Below are 15,050 nucleotides of genomic sequence, written 5' to 3' on the forward strand. Positions count from 1 at the left end.
CCCTTCCGCCTACTTAAAGTCTCCGTCGCGAAAACCCTACCACGTTCGACGAAACCAGAGAAAACCTTCCAGAGCCGCCGCCATCGCGAAGCCAAGATCTGGGGGACAGGAGTCTCTGTTCCGGCACGCCGCCGGGACGGGGAAGTGCCCCCGGAAGGCTTCTCCATCGACACCACCGCCATCTTCATCAACGCTGTTGTCTCCCATGAGGAGGGAGTAGTTCTCCATCGAGGCTCGGGGCTGTACCGGTAGCTATGTGGTTCATCTCTCTCCTATGTACTTCAATACAATAATCTCATGAGCTGCCTTACATGATTGAGATTCATATGATGATGCTTGTAATCTAGATGTCATTATGCTAGTCAAGTGGATTTTACTTATGTGATCTCCGGAGACTCCTTGTCCCACGTGTGTAAAGGTGACAGTGTGTGCACCGTGTGGGTCTCTTAGGCTATATTTCACAGAATACTTATTCACTGTTATGAATGGCATAGTGAAGTGCTTATTTATATCTCTTTATGATTGCAATGTGTTTTGTATCACAATATATCTGCGTGCAACACATAGAGAACACACATGATTTACCCAGCTTGTCAGGAGACGAGGAGTCTCCGGAGTAATTGTCATTACACGATGTTGAACAAGGTATAGAGTGATACCGAAGATCAAACCTCGGACAAGTAAAATATCGCATGACAAAGGGAATTGGTTTTGTATGTGAATGGTTCATTCAATCACTAAAGTCATCGTTGAATATGTGGGAGCCATTATGGATCTCCAGATCCCGCTATTGGTCGATGATTCATACTTGTAGGTACATGTCACACATAAATATTTTATGAAATATATTGTTCCTATCAGGTTCATGCCACGTCCTAAGAAAATTTTAGCCAACTCCACAAAACTCTTTCAATCTCCCTACTAGACTTGCCCGGTAGCGGCTCAGTATTATCGGCCATTAGTCCCGATGTGTCCAGTCGGCGTCGCGCATAATAAGGCATTGGTGAGATTTGAGTGGCATCTTCCGGTGCTAGAGTTAGGTCCGATAGTACCGGCCCTCGAGTGGTAGGCTGGTAGCGGTAGTACGGGAGTTGAGGTCTGGTAGTACGGGGTGTCCATTGGTTGGCGTGGACATGACTCTCAGTGCTAGCCTCTGGACAGTAGTACCGGTTCTTAAGGTGGCAGTGACGTGGGGTAACCACGACAATGCCCATACTTTATGGACTTGGGTTTAAGGAAGAAGACGTGGTAGTGGTTTTCGACTACAGCCAAGCGCAACACATAGAGAACACACATGATTTACCCAGCTTCAGGCTTCCGAAGGAGAAACCCTACGTTACGCTTGTTCTTGTATCAATTGATGAGATTACAAGAGCCGTCAAGATTGGCTATGGTGGAGTAGCTAGGGTTTGGTGCCTAGTGTGTACGAGTTTCTAGATTGCTTAGTCCTTACTCGGAGGCCCCTCCTGGCTTTTGTATAGGAGGCCAAGTCTCGGGTACCACGTTATTCGAGTCGTATACAGATTAGTTTCTTCCTTTTATGAGTTTTTCACCATAGACAGATGATGACGGCTACTAGCAATGCCAAAAAAGATCTTCACCATAGACATACTGGGCCAAAAGATAGTGGTTACCACCGAATTTTTCACCATAGACATACTGGACAAAGATGGTGGTTGCTGACCTGGGATGCTCCTCTGGTCCAAACAAGCTAGCGCTGCTGTCAATCACGATCAACGCCATCCATAGTTACTATTCCGGAAAACCTAAAATTGCAATAGAAAAATAAAAAAAACAACCAAAAGCCTTGAAGTATCTTGTATCTCTCCATAGTGCTGGCTCACTGGCTAATCCATGAAAGAAATCGACAGAGGAATTATGCTAGATAGGAACGGAGGGAACCTGCTCAATGATGGATAGTGCTGCGGCTTACCTCACATCGTTTCGATTCCTTGCCAAACGAAGAACCCGCTGCCGGCCGGTCAGGGAATCGAGTACGAGGACGTCCGGAGGAGTGACGGCAAGCTCGCCTCAGGGTCTGTCGGCGGCGACTGAAACAACTGGAGTGACTACTCACCGGGGCGCCACTCCGATGAATCGAATCCAGCGAGAGAGTCCACGCCGCACCTCATGCAAGTCCATGGCGCCTCCTCTCCTCTCCTCTCCTCTCCTCGACAAAGATCAAAGTCTAAGTCACAAGTCACACGCTAGCCGACACGCGGCAGTGTGACCATGGCCTTGTATAAATAGGGGCATGTGGGTGGAGGAAAGCTAGAAGATGGATGCCGATTCCAGACTGTTGCTTGGTGCGAGAAGATCTTGGCTGTTCGTTGGGAGTAGAGGAGTGATGTACGGCTAAAAAAGAGTGGTGCCATGGATTGATGACCTGGATTAGTGTATTCATTTCTTCCACTAATTACTATGTTTCATAATAACACCTCCTTCTCTTCCCACGCTCCCACGTACCAAAGTAAATTGCTCCGTATTCCAAGGAGACTACTAGCAAACTGAGTACGTCTCCACTCTCCCTTGTAGGTTTTTGGTTGTGTTTTTATCCAAGGTACCGTATGATATGAGGCTCGGCAGGATTGTATTAGCATGCATGAATTTCTCCAGCTATTTTTTTTTTGTTTCTTTCAACCGATGGCAATAATTTTTACTTCGGTTCAATGGAGAGAATTTTTTTCCATCAGCTAGAGAGAATAATATTTGTTTTTTTTTACTTCATGCAAGATTTGCTTGCCTATGGATGATTTTTCTGTCTTTGTTTTGACTCGTGGATACTTTTTACTCCGGAATATAAATATTTGTTTCCTGTCACCACTTATGGAAAAGTGCTCATTTTCTTTCAGCGATGAATTTGTATCAACTTCTTTTCCAAGTGAAGCGGTACTTTTCGACCCAAAAAAGAGCTGAATTAAAGAGAACTTTCCATTTTGCTTTAATTGATAATCCTTCCATTAATGATTGATGCATAAAACATTGCATCCGTACAGAAAGTGATCCATGTTCAAAACTGCTAACCTAAACCAATCAAACAAAAGCAAATAGAAGAGCCACATGATGTTTATTTCTAAAATTGACACCCAAGTTACAACAGAACATCCGCACCAAGATCCTCTGCCACAACAGCAGGAGCAGCTTCGCTATAAGCTGCAGCAAAATCAACAACTCTCTCAACGCTGCCATTTAGCCCTCCACATCATGTGACGCCTGTTGCTTCAGGCGACCAAGACCATGTCAAGCCTGTTAGCATCCTCCATCTGTCAGCGACAACAACAACTACCACATGATCAAGGGCACGCAGCATGTATAAACAACTGGAATTCTAATTTACAAGGCAACTGGAATCCTAACTGTCTATGACAATGAAACAGAAGCACATATCTGAAACAAGATGGCTGCATTTCAGGCTTCCCAAAGGATTCTTCTTCTGTCATCTCAAGGAGATCTCTTTGCTGGTGATGAAACTAGAACCACATGCCTTGTTAGAATCTCAATTCTATAATTAGAAATATAGACAAAATTTGGCAGCTATAAAGTGGGTCTGATGTGGAAATCATAGAACTAACTCGAGGTAACACAAAAATGAGATCATGAAAGGTTATGCCACCAAAATACCCAACTGCAAACTCATTTTGCAACTCTAAAGTGGGTCTGATGCTTTCTTATATCTGCCATTTCCAATAGGATTACACATTTGAGGAATGGGGCACATAATTAATACTTCCTACAAAGAAATACTTCCTATGTTCAGCAGAATTCTACAACAGGGTATTACCATCAAACTAAGACAGCTCTGGCTTCACATCAACAAACAACTTCCAACCTTCATACTGATAATTTAAGGGGGCATCTCATACCAAACAAGTGCAAATCAAATCATCTATATACATCAAACCCACACCTTTGCTACTATGTGATTAAAAGATTAGAGTCCACATGTCAACAAGTATAAGCACCAATTAAGCTAACCTTATTAGTGAACAGCTTGATAGGTGATGACAACAACATTTAGTTAGAAACCTTACTAGCATTGTAATTCGGTCAAGAAAACTTGCCATGGCAGAGCAACGCCACCTCCTGATGATCCTTCACGATGAATACTAGCAGCCCCATCTCAGAGATAACAACAAAACAAGAGCAACACACTTGGGATGAGCAAGGCAACAGAAATGGCACCGCTGGCGCCAGGGACGGTTTTTCATCTAGCAAACCGACTTTATCCAGTTGTTACCGGTGATAATACCTTGGTGTGTCAGGAAGCACCGTGAGCTCCTTCCTTTTGAAACCTAGCAGTGTGCGCTTCATGTTGCTGCTCTTGTGTACCAGGGCAGAGGCATCCGCGAGGAACACATGTTCGTCTTCATCATCATGCGGCATTACTGGTATGGTCCCTCCCAATCACTGGTAAGAGGTGTCACAGCAAAAATCAATCAATACACAACCAAGCCAATACAAGGAATACAGTATATGATAAAATCTCATAAGCATCAAAAACAATATAGCACTACATAATAACGTTTAAGATCACAGTAGAGGATATTCTTAAGAAAGGATTCATGCTAAGGACAATTTCAACACTAGGATTGCAAGTTACATCATGCATAGGGAAGATAATATGAAGGATAACTGGCCCTAGGTTCAAACTTCTTTTTTTTTGACAACTTGACCATAGGGGAAGTCCCTACGATGTAGATTTTTGTATTAAAGGGAATACAAACTGTACAGGAGAAAGCCCTGGGTTCAAACTTCACTGGATGATCTTATCCTGGATCTTATCAGGCCCATAACTACCACCATACTAGCATATATATCTACTAATTATATAAAAGAGTGAGAAGGCCATTGCTACCGTTTTTAGCCTCCTGACATGATCCTACTTGTTTGTTACATGCAAAGCATATTTGAATTAATTTTCCACCACTTGAAACAGTTTTTCGTGCGCAATACAGGGAGTCAGAGCTACCACACATGCATGTACAAACGACGCAACAAGCACAACATAATTTACACAGTAATACAAGTCGATTGGAGCGCAGACAAGGATGTACCGTTAGACTCCTGAACAACGGCGGCAATGTTGTGGCGGTGGCCTTTGGGGCAAGCAGGTTGACAACAAGACACTTGGAACTAATTAAAAGCATATAATTAACAGTTCAGAACAGTGCACACTAATGAAAACGAATAGATATAATTGAGCACACATAGTTTATTGTAGATAGTAAAAAAAACATGTCCTAAAAGTTTATATGTGTAGTAACAAAACTTCGGTACTTGTTTTTTCATAGGTTCCACAAGAACTAAATGCTACAACCAAGTTCTTCTCTCTGGTTAGGTGGTTCCAGAATATCTAATCATAAGTCAAAAACAAAATTTGCAATCGTGTTTCAAATATGACAGAAATCATGTGTCATTCAAGGCATCAACAAACTAATGCAAGGTACGGTATGATATGCGGCTCGGCAGGATTTTATTAGCCATGCATGAATTTCTCCAGCTTTTTTTTTGTTTCTTTCAACCGATGGCGAGAATGTTTACTTCGGTTCAATGGATTTTTTTTTGCATCAGGTAGAGAGAGTAATATTTATTTTTTTACAAGATTTGCTTGCCCATGAATGGTTTTTCTTTGTTTTGACTGATGGAGACTTTTTACTCCGGAATATAAATATTTGTTTCCTATCACCACCTATAGAGAAATGTTAGATTTCTTTGAGCGATGAATCTGTGTCAACTTCTTTTCCAAGTGAAGCCGTACTTTTCCACCCAAAAAAGAGGTGAATTAAATAGAGAATTTTCCATTTTGCTTTAATTGATAATCCTTCCATTAGTGATTGGTGAATAAACATTGCAACCATCCATGCATCAAAGTGCATTAATGAAGTGCCCATCACGGCGCGGACGGCGGAAGGACGCACACGGAGGCCCGGCCTCCGTCGCCGCCACGGCGCGAACAGCGGCACGGCGCACGCGGTGGCCCGGCCTCGGTCGTCGCCACAACGTGGACGGCGGAAGGGCGCACGCAGCGGCCCGGCCTCAGTCGCCGTCACGGCACGGATGCACGACAGAGGCGCAAATCAGAGATGCGAGTGAGCCGTCGGCGGAGGCACTCCGTCGGCGACGAAGTCGACGCCCGCAAAGCCACAGGATGTTTATGAGGAGCTTGACAGGAGATGACAACATCATTTAGTTAGAAACCATACTAGCACTATCATGATCCTTCACTTCGAATACCAGCAGCCTCATATCAAAGACAACGACAAAACAAGAGCAAGAAACCTGGGATGAGCAAGGCAGCAGAAGTGGCATCACAGGGGCCAGGACGGTTTTCCATTTAGCAAGCCAACTTTATCCTGTTGTTATTGGTCATGATACCTTGGTGTGTCGGGAAGCACGGTGAGCTCCTTTTTTTAAACCTAGCACCGTGAGCTCCTTGTTACTGCTCTTGTGTACTGGGGTAGAGGTCTCCATCATCATGCGACATTGCTGGCATGGTCCCTCCCAACTACTGATAAGAGGTGTCACAGCAAAATTCAATCAATACACAACCAAGCCAATATAAGGAATCTGGTATATGATAAACTCTCAGAACCATCAAAACAATATAGCACTATGTAATAACCTTTAATATCACAGTAGAGCACATTCTTAAGAAACGATTGATAGATGCTAAGGACACTTTCAACACTAGGATTGCAAGTTACATCATGCATAGGAGAGATAATTCGAAGGCTACCTGGCCCTGGGTTCAAACTTCACTGGATGGTCTTACCAAATATTCACTCCATTGCATTTCCAAGATCTTATCAGGCACATAACTACCGCCATACTAGCATACATATCTACTATTTCATCAAAGAGTGAGAAGGCCACTGTTACCGTTTTTAGCCTCTTGATATGATCCTACAAGAAAAGCGTACTCGAATTAATTTGCCACCACTTGCAACAGTTCTTGGTGGGCAATACAAGGAGTAAGAGCAACCACACAGGCATATACAAACGATGCAACAAGCACAACATAATTTAGAAAGTAATCAAGTCGATTGGAGCGCAGACAAGGATGTACTGTTAGACTCCTAAACAGGGGCGGCAAGGTCGTGGTGGTGGCCTTTGGGGCAAGCAGCTTGACAACAGGACGCTTTGAACTAATTATAATCATATAATTATCAGTTCATAATAGATCACACTAATGAAAACAAATAGACATAATTGAGCACACATAGTTTATTGTAGATAGTAGAAATCATGTCCTGAAAGTGTATATGTGTAGTAACAGAACTTTAGTACTTGTTTTTCGTAGGTTCCACAAGAACTAAATGCTACTCCCTCCGGTCCTTTTTAATTGACTCAAATTTTGTACAAGGAGGGAGTACAAGCCTACAACCAAGTTCTTCTCTCAGGTTAGGTTCCAGAACATCTGATCATAAGACAAAAACAAAAATTGCAATCATGTTTCAGATACGACAGAAACCAAGTGTCATTCAAGGCAGCAACAAACTAATGCAAAAAAATACTACCATAAGACTTAAGCTTGTAAGCACATCCATGGATGGTTCTAACAAAGGTTGAGATGATATGATCAGTACAAATAGAAATTTTGATGCATCCAATGTGCTCAAATTAGAGGAGTTCTCAAAACGAGAGGCTACTGGTTAGCTCAAACTACTATTCAACCTTGGATTCAAAAAAATGTGTAAGTTTCTGGTTGGACCAATCTGCACTAAGTTATTGCAATCACACAGTAAATGACTGATGAACCTACAAAGGGAAGCTTCGAGGATATATCCGTATAAACGGGGCAAGATAGAAAAATTATACTCAGGGTAGCGCTCTGTACAAGATAGGTGGCAGAGATAGAAGACAAGAGGTGTCTCACCAGCTGCGGCGGGAGTGACGTTTTCCTAGCGAGCACCTCCGACAAGAATAACAGCATGAAGCCAGGGCGCTTCGCGGGCCTGCTACGGTGGAGTGGCCTCACGGATTGCACGGTGAAGAAGCGCACTCCCTACGATAGCCGCTTTTGTGCTCTCTCTACCATTTCATGGCGCTCCTTGCAGCGAGTGGCGGACAACAGCTTCCGTGGCTCGCATTGCTGCTGCATACTGATGGCCGACACCCCCTCACCAGCGTGTAGCACTTTACCTTAGCAGCGCGCACGATATTTGGCGAGCTTGATAGAGCGCCTGCATCATGCTACTGATGCAGGCAGGCATGGCCCAGCGAGCAAGCCAGCCACGACACCATTGTTCCTGGGCCAGGTTGACTGAGAAGGAAGTTCTCGGGTTTGAAACTCCATGTACATATCTGAATGAAAAAATAGAAGCTTCATGAGAAAGAGAAAAAAAAATGGCCCCACTGCATTAAACATAGCTAAATAGATATTTCTGCTTACCCTTTAGACTAGTCACAATGGGAAGTATCATACACTAGTATCATGCACATGATACTAGTTTATGATACTACCCCCACAGTGCATAGTATCATAAGATAATATCATAGTATCATTGTATTTAATGTTTTGTAGAATCTCAATGCAAATATGTGTACAAGATGTGTTTGCCATTAAGTTTTCTAGTTTTACGTGCTATGATACGGTATCATATATATTATGATACTACTCTCATCTCTCACCTTATTAAATGGTGTGCCACATCAGATTTTTGCCAACATGGCATGCATGATACTACCTATGATACTCCCATTGTGACTAGTCTTAGAATGCATGCTTTCCAGACATCGATACAAGGTACCATTTCTGACGGCATGCTGGAAGTTTTTGACACAAGTTAGAAAACCAGGAAGAAACATACTAACGAGCATGTTGCTTCAATATACATCTTGGTGTAAATACAGTTTCGCTCTTCTAGAAAAGATAGCAATTCCAACTGTAAGCATAAGTACCGGATACAAATATATGATTTGTGTGAAAATAAATAGCCGCTTAGGCCCTTCAACTATAATTGATCCTGTACATGTGTAAAATCAAGTTTTTTTCTACTACGGATATCTTAGCTACAGAAAAACCAACTGCTAAATTTGTTAAAATATAGGGTATATCAAGAAATTGGATATTTATAGCATTGTCCCAGAGAAGCAAACGGTAGACATTTTCTATGAATACAACAAGGCCACAATCAAGCCGACACAATGGTTTGGAAGTGGAGCAGCAATGGCACTTACCCGTTCTACAAGGTCACGTTCCAGGGTTCTACCTACAACAACACATGGCGCCTCATATGGAAACCTAGGCCACACAGCACGTCAAGTTCTTCTACTAGTTAGCCAACCTCGATCGCTGCTGGACTGAGCCCGCATGAAACATCGGGAACTTCAATACCACCCTTGTTACCTGCTTTGTGACAAGTTGATGGAAAACAATCCAACACCTGATGACGGAATGCTTCTTCTCTTGTCAGGTCTGGTTCGATGTCCTCTCCTAGCAGCGGGCAATCTGCAGGCCACCGGAGCGGGACGACACACTCAAGGGATGGTGGTGCCACACCAAACATGCAACACCCAAAAACCTGCGCAAATGACTCGCCTACATCACACTACTGACCCTTAGCTGATTTAGAAGCACCACAATGGTGGAGCTCAACCCTCCATAACAACATCATCACGAACATCAAGGAAGAAGCTGTCCTATGGGAAAGAGCTGGAGCGCCAGGCATGCATGTCCTTCTACCACAGGCCTGGGACATCCACTGAATTGTATCTTCTGTTTGGCTCTTTCGCCTCTTAGGAGGTGTGTAACAACAAACTCTCTCCCTTTTCAACGAAATAAACACAAAGACTTTTCTCGAAAAGAAACAAAAACGAAAACAATTGTTTTAGGCTGTCAGGAAGACTAGCAGAAAAGAGACTAGTGGTTGCCCAGACAAGCCGTACATTTATGACACAAAAGTATAAATAAAAAATATATGAATGTGTGTGAAAATAAATAGTCAGACTTGGTCCTTCAATTACGCTAGCATGTATTCAGGGCATGTAATCTGGAGTAATTACACAATGATAAACTATCACAGAGCTCAGATATTAACCATGCAACTGGTGCATTGGTCAATACCTTCAGAGACAATAAGGAAGTGGATAGTGCCGTGATTTTCTCCTCCATCTTGTGCTCTGTTCAACCACAGCCTCATGCTTCTCCTACAAGATGAATTCAAAATCAACTCCAGACCAGGCATATAAATCATTACTTATCATTAAATGCACCAACCTAGTACTGAACATAAAACACGCAGTAAAAATAAAGATCTACCAAGCAATTCAGGTCGATGCCGTCAAGAGCTGCGATGTGGTCGCCATCAGTTTGGGATCGCTCAATGAGTTCAGCCTTTCAGGTATAGCATCAAAAAGTTCAGGGGTATAATTTTTGAAAACTGAATGCATTTTCAGCCATCTCCTATAGCCAGAAAAGAAGAAGCTTAGTACACATAGTGGTTCATCTGGAATTTCTTTTGGGTAAAGTTAAATTGCTGTCATAATACACTAGTTTGTAAAGTGCAACAAGTCACTAGTCGTACGCAAGGTTCTTTATATGGCATCTTGGAGTTGCAAGAAATCACACTCACGGTCTAATAAAACAGCGAGCGCAAACCAATACTATTTAAGGAGTACACTCAATTCAAGTCACCAGAGTACTCACATGTAGATCAGTCACAGCTAGTCATGATTAGTGGTCCATGAAGAATCAACAATGCAGACTAGAAACCAGGGGAGAAAAAAAAACAATCATACGCTTACTACAAATTAGTGGTGTCAATTACACATGTTAAGAATCAGTGGTGTCATCATGATCTTGATTGTTTGAATACATTAATTTTGAAGAAATTAGCGAGCTTGGGAACCTTTGAAGCACCTCTAACGGGTATATGAATCAAAGCATCGATAGCATGAGAAGCCAGTGGTATCACTGCTTTGCAATAATCTAGATATTTGATCATAGAGCTAATCCACACGCCTTAGAAGATCTCGGGCTTCATGTTTCCATACATAAAGAACAATAACATCCTATTATAGACTAAAACAAAATACACCAAACAAGGAAATAATATGACAAGGCAATCCAGAACCATCTAAGAGCCACACTGTTTAAAAAGTGCTACAAATTATAAATTATAAAGTGATTGAAGTGGGGGTCCGAAGATGATATCTGAATTACAAATTATTTTATTAGGAGAAAAACAATAACATCTAATGTTACACCAGCTGATAATAAGTGCATGGTGAAATCTGAAATAGAAGGCAATGAAACCTCCAACAGAAACAGCATGGTTTGTACACAACTCCATTCTGATACTTTCAGACTAACAACATTCCAAGATTTTGCTTGGCACTGAAAATTGTAAATGTAGCCCCTCCATTCAAACAGATGGAAAAAAAACATACCTAGAGTTCGTAACAGTAGGAAGACTATGGATATTACTACTTTAGATCAATAAAGAACTAAAGCTACAATATCTCCCATGCATACAAGCACATTCAACTTGTCCCACAATTAAGTAAACAAGAAAAGAAAGTAAAGCATCTCATTCACCATAAGCGATCAATGGGTTTGTTTAAATATGATATTTCTATAAAGGATGGAACTCAGATGACGATGATGTGCCCTATGCTCAAACAATAAAAATTGTTGGTGCTAATGAGTTATATTAGAGTTCGGGTCTTATTGCTTTGAGATCACTAATCAATTGGTTTTAATTTGGGCTTCACAAAAAGCTTTTATTTCCAACTCTACGCTGGAATTCGTAGTGGATGATACTGATGGAAGTCGGATTTTGCATCATCTTGCTGGTTGCATGCCATGCTGTATCTGATTGTGTAAATGACTGCAATGATCTCAGAAAGAATATTGATGAGCATGTTTTTTTCATTTGATCAGAAGGGTTATGTCCAACTTGAAGAACATATTCAATTGTGAAAAATAATGAGCTGGAATCTTTGAAAAAATTCATTGTTGAACTACAATTGGAGATCAAAGAAAAAAAGAGGAGAGTTTATCTATGCACCCAAATATGAGTTTGCTTATGAAGAATGTAGCATATCAATTTCAGAGATTGATGGAGAAAAGATACAGTATTTAGAAAGAATATCTGGAGAAGAGAGACCTACCTGGCAACAACAACTCAAATTGGTGGTCCTCGGCAGCACTCAGGAATGTGGACGGAGGCAGGAGCAAAGTGGTCAGCAGTAGATGCTAGGGGGAATTGTCACCCTTACAGAAGCTCCGGCTCGACTTCCAGCATCAGCATCTAGGGCAAGCATCCACAAGCTCGTCCTCCATTCCTCCCCACCACCATCCTTGTGACGCGGCAAGCCCCGCCTACGGGCCACGGGTCGCAGTCAGACGCCATCGCTGGCGGGAGCCACGCTGCGGCGCGAACTATCTAGGATCGACATCTGTGATATCGGCGAGGGCAGAAACACGTGCGTTCTAGCACAACCAATGGATCACTGCAGCAAAAATTGGCATTCTGTACAGCTTAGTACAATAAAATAAATGATACAGATGTGTTTATGAAAAGTATAAGCATGACAGTCTGACCATGGTTACAAAGTGCAGTATGTTTGTAGGCTTAAATATACGCAAGCATCAACATGAGATGAATACCTAAGAAATTTGATTTACACATAAGCATTTGAGTTACACATAGCAATTTGATTTACATGAAAAGTATAAGCTTGACATGTAGATCTTTCAAGCAAAAAAACAATACTACAAATCAGTATATGTTCCTAAATTAACAAGTATCACATTATTAGGCTAGTCGAACTACTATGCAACCAATCTCAACCAATCTGAAACAAAACAGTTGCATGGGATACACATCAATATGTGGGTGCACAAGTACAAATCCCCTTCCAAAGAGATGAAATATTTTTCAGCAAAACTAATCCAATAGAGCAAAATATGCTAAAGCATCTAGTATCAACTAAAAATCAAAATTAGCTAGTGTGTGACTCTAAATTAGAGGAGAGTGCGGAAAATTGTTCATACCTGCTCGTCCACTGCTGAACAGCAGGGCAGCCACATCAGCAGCGTTGTGGTTGCCAACGACGGTCAGAGGGCACAATACTAGAGCCACCTTCACTGCAGCAGCACCAACCAATTGAGTCATCATTCCTGCCCGAATTAGAGGTGCGGAAAAGGAGCCCCCTTCCTCTTCATCTCGCCTCCTATTTCTTTGCAACGCCTTGCAGTTAGTCGCTCCATTTGTGCCTGCTTATCTCTTACAATGCATACTTGTATAATTTCTGCATTTGAACTGATTGAACATTACCACAAGATGGATAAACGATCACATACTGACAACATTCATTATGTGTCCAGTACAGTACTAACCGACCAGATGTACTAACTTCTAGCCCTGATTTTTAATACTACTACTACAACTATCTCATGCAACCTCGCTGTAAAATCCATGAATATGCAACCCCGCCCGCAATCCATGGATGTAACATACTAGTTGCTAGCTTGTTGACCCGACAAACAATTATCAACAGATCTTGTGACAAAGAATCAAACTCGGAGAGATGATGACAACCTTCCGCAAGAAGTAAACAAGACCAGCATTACCTCTAATTTATCAATTCTTGAGGACAGGTACTACGTGTTATCTTTAGCAAGTGTATATTGATGTCATTAGCAAGATTGTACATGAACAGATGTTCAACATTCAGGTCCAAGGAATGATACTGCATCACCTGGGGAACCAATCACATGCTCAACCATTAAATTATGTTAGGCAAGAAGAACGACATGATCAAGCTAAATTAAGTTGGGAGTGTTAAGCACATACCACGTACACTGCTGCTTGAGAGATGTCGACGAGGTGCTATCGAGCAGCGTCAGAGATGGGGCTTGGGGAAACCAACATAACTGAAACCTAGACTCAGATTGAGGAGCCCAATTGAGATGCCAATGAGCATGCCAAATCCCATAGCAGCTCTTCCATCGTAAGGTTTGTGCTCAAAGAACTTCAGACATAATTCCTCATAGAGTGAACAAAATGTAACCATCTGATGTCAACATGGTGCCTGGATAATAAAGAAAAAAATTGGCTAAAATTTTAGGGTAACACATTAAAGAACAGTGATGCCGGAAAACATGAAAAATAATTGATAATCTTTTTTACATACATTTGTCATGAGAACAGTCCAGGAGTCAACATCCTCGTCAAAACTGGCATGCAAACCTAAAAGAATACGACATTTGACAGGATTTTAACTCCATCAGTCATACGCAATAATATTACAAGTGAAAATGTTGAGCTTGTAAAACCAAGGTTTGAGTGTACTGAGCAGATGGTAAGAGGTGAAAGGTGTTTTTTATCCCCATGAACTGTGATACGGAATTGATGTAGCCCCGCTAAGTATAAATACAAGTATATCCTACCCACTAAACATATAAAGACAAGCGCTTGGAGTTGAAGAAGCACTGGACAATCAAGTTTTAAGGAAAAATTGACTCTTGGAAAATGGTAAAGGACAAGCACTAGCCCTAATAATCAGAAACAGAGAAGAGATTTAGACCGCACCAGGCTGGTTTAGTACAATGGAGACTATTCCAATATAAATAGGAACCAAGATTGACACCACCCAAACAAACCAAGTGATGTGCTAGGACGAACAAAACTAGTACTCGTTTCCTTCTCAACAGACCATTTGTACAATTTAGATTCACTCTAGCTCCTTCTCCTCGACATATCCATTGCAGTAAGTCAGCCCAGCTGAGTAGCAGCAGCATTTGAGATAAGTTGACAACTGATCTATGCCATTTTAAGACTCACAACACCATATGCTCGAGGAACTCCAGCGACACAAGTAAAAAATTCATGCAGAAAATCTCACTAAACAAAGTCCTCGCAGCATCACAATCTACCCACCCATATACCTGATGCTATCCCAATATTTCCACTGCCCCGACATGAACACACCTGCCCCGACATTTTCTCGCGCGCGCGGCTGCAGGTCCAGGAATAAATCATGACAAATTCATAAATCTTGGCGGATGGAGTAGTACAACACGCGTGAGTGGCATCGTATTC

General features: G+C 41.9%; 1 long non-coding RNA gene across 1 annotated transcript in view; it reads right to left on the minus strand.

Annotated features, from left to right (window-relative positions):
- Positions 1 to 2,934: 2,934 nt before the first annotated feature.
- The window catches only part of LOC127345624 (uncharacterized), a 40,214-nt gene continuing 28,098 nt past the window's right edge, over positions 2,935 to 15,050 (minus strand). The window contains exons 9-17 of the long non-coding RNA XR_011756241.1: positions 13,803 to 13,889; positions 13,001 to 13,707; positions 12,115 to 12,456; positions 10,262 to 10,405; positions 10,067 to 10,149; positions 7,877 to 8,304; positions 6,376 to 6,508; positions 5,055 to 5,133; positions 2,935 to 4,407 (exon numbers count right to left, since the gene is read on the minus strand). This is a non-coding gene — a long non-coding RNA (uncharacterized lncRNA). The remainder of the gene's footprint in view (positions 4,408 to 5,054; positions 5,134 to 6,375; positions 6,509 to 7,876; positions 8,305 to 10,066; positions 10,150 to 10,261; positions 10,406 to 12,114; positions 12,457 to 13,000; positions 13,708 to 13,802; positions 13,890 to 15,050) is intronic.

The sequence above is a fragment of the Lolium perenne genome, chromosome 3 (genome assembly GCF_019359855.2).
Source record: "Lolium perenne isolate Kyuss_39 chromosome 3, Kyuss_2.0, whole genome shotgun sequence".
NCBI classification, from domain to species: domain Eukaryota; kingdom Viridiplantae; phylum Streptophyta; class Magnoliopsida; order Poales; family Poaceae; genus Lolium; species Lolium perenne.